The sequence below is a fragment of the Capsicum annuum genome, unplaced genomic scaffold (genome assembly GCF_002878395.1).
Source record: "Capsicum annuum cultivar UCD-10X-F1 unplaced genomic scaffold, UCD10Xv1.1 ctg1674, whole genome shotgun sequence".
NCBI classification, from domain to species: domain Eukaryota; kingdom Viridiplantae; phylum Streptophyta; class Magnoliopsida; order Solanales; family Solanaceae; genus Capsicum; species Capsicum annuum.
The window spans coordinates 1-1,965 of NW_025822343.1; the positions used below are offsets into that span (position 1 = coordinate 1).

General features: G+C 36.2%; 1 pseudogene; it reads left to right on the forward strand.

Moving 5' to 3' along the window:
• Positions 1-86: 86 nt before the first annotated feature.
• On the forward strand, positions 87-1,685 carry LOC124890362 (annotated as a pseudogene).
• Positions 1,686-1,965: the final 280 nt, after the last annotated feature.

Consider the following 1,965-nt stretch of genomic DNA (forward strand, 5'->3'; position numbering starts at 1 on the left):
AGCTCCGATTTATAGTACATTCTATTTTGTTTTGGTAGTTCGATCGTGGAATTTCTTTGTTTCTGTATTTCCGGAGTATGAGTGTGTGACTTGTTATAATTGATCCTATTGATAGTACAGAGAATGAGTCTGTCATCTTGATAGAGATGATTCTACTTCGTCAGATATTTATTCTACTATTTGGAACACGAAATAGATTAAGAAATATTTGAACTATGATTCATACTTAATATTCAGACCCCGTGTCCGGGCTCCAAAAAATTTTCAAACAAAGAATTCAAATTTCTAAATCGAAAGATTCTTTTCTTTCAACCCCTAATTTATATTTTGACCAAAAGCAAAACCTTTCTTTGAATTTTTAGTCATTCTATTTATTCAGGGAATAAGTGATGATCCGAGGATTCTTACTCAGAGAATCCTTGATTTGATTTAGGTTAGGTTTTTTTTATTGAATCATCGTGGTTCTAGTATGAATCTGAGGTTTTAATCGATTCATAGGGTCTTAACAAGAGAATTCCTATCAATAATAAAGAAAACAAAGAATAAAAGACATATTCCACAAAAACAAATTCTAGAAAGAAATAGGGAAAAAGAGAATTCAAGAGGCCCATAAGTATCAAAATAAAGATAAAGACGACTGCGCCAACTTGATATTTTGGTATTATCGCCACAAAGAAGAGCTTTCGGATTTTCCAGAGAAGATGGGATCAGAACTTAATAACTTTAAAACTTTCTATTCCATATCCGTTACAACTAGTATTTGGGTGTTTTTGCTTGAGCTGTACGAGATGAAAGTCTCATATACGGTTCTCAGGGGGGGGGAGTTCCGCCTATCTCAATAAAGTATATGATTGGTTCGAAGAACGTCTCGAGATTCAAGCAATTGCGGATGATATAACTAGTAAATACGTTCCCCCCCACGTCAATATATTTTATTGTTTAGGGGGAATTACGCTTACTTGTTTTTTAGTACAAGTAGCTACTGGGTTTGCTATGACTTTTTACTACCGGCCGACCGTTACTGAGGCTTTTGCTTCTGTTCAATACATAATGACTGAAGCCAACTTTGGTTGGTTAATCCGATCAGTTCATCGATGGTCGGCAAGTATGATGGTCCTAATGATGATCCTGAATGTATTTCGTGTGTATCTCACCGGCGGATTTAAAAAACCTCGCGAATTGACTTGGGTTACAGGTGTGGTTCTGGCTGTATTAACCGCATCTTTTGGCGTAACTGGTTATTCCTTACCTCGGGACCAAATTGGTTATTGGGCAGTGAAAATAGTAACAGGTGTCCCTGACGCTATTCCTGTAATAGGATCACCTTTGGTCGAATTATTGCGCGGAAGCGCTAGTGTGGGACAATCTACTTTGACTCGTTTTTTATAGTTTACACACTTTTGTATTGCCACTTCTTACTGCCGTATTTATGTTAATGCACTTTCCAATGATACGTAAACAGGGTATTTCTGGGCCTTTATAGATAGAGCAAAAAAAAATATATCCTAAATATTTGTAATCAATCATTTATCACTTGGTGGAGGAATATATAGTATTTCATTGCTACAAGTATGGATTATTGAAAATAATAAGACATGGATTTGGATATTTCCCTTTAACTATTCATGTCAACTAAACGGGGGGATTGAAGGGAATTTTGTGAAGAGAAAATGGATTATGGGAGTGTGTGACTTGAATTATTGATTGGTCTGTGTAGATATATGCCTGCCACATGGGAATTCACAACCAAATGTGTCTTTGTTCCAATCGCCGTGTAAGCCCTATACAGAGGATAGGCTGGTTCGCTTAAAGGGAATCTTTTCTATGATCAGGTCCGAATCATGTTGTACATGAGCAGGCTCCGTAAGGTCCAGTATAAGTGAACTAGATAAAACGGAATCAAGATTCCGTTTTATCTAGTTCACTTATAAGATTTAATAGTATGTAAATGTATTCATTTCCTCT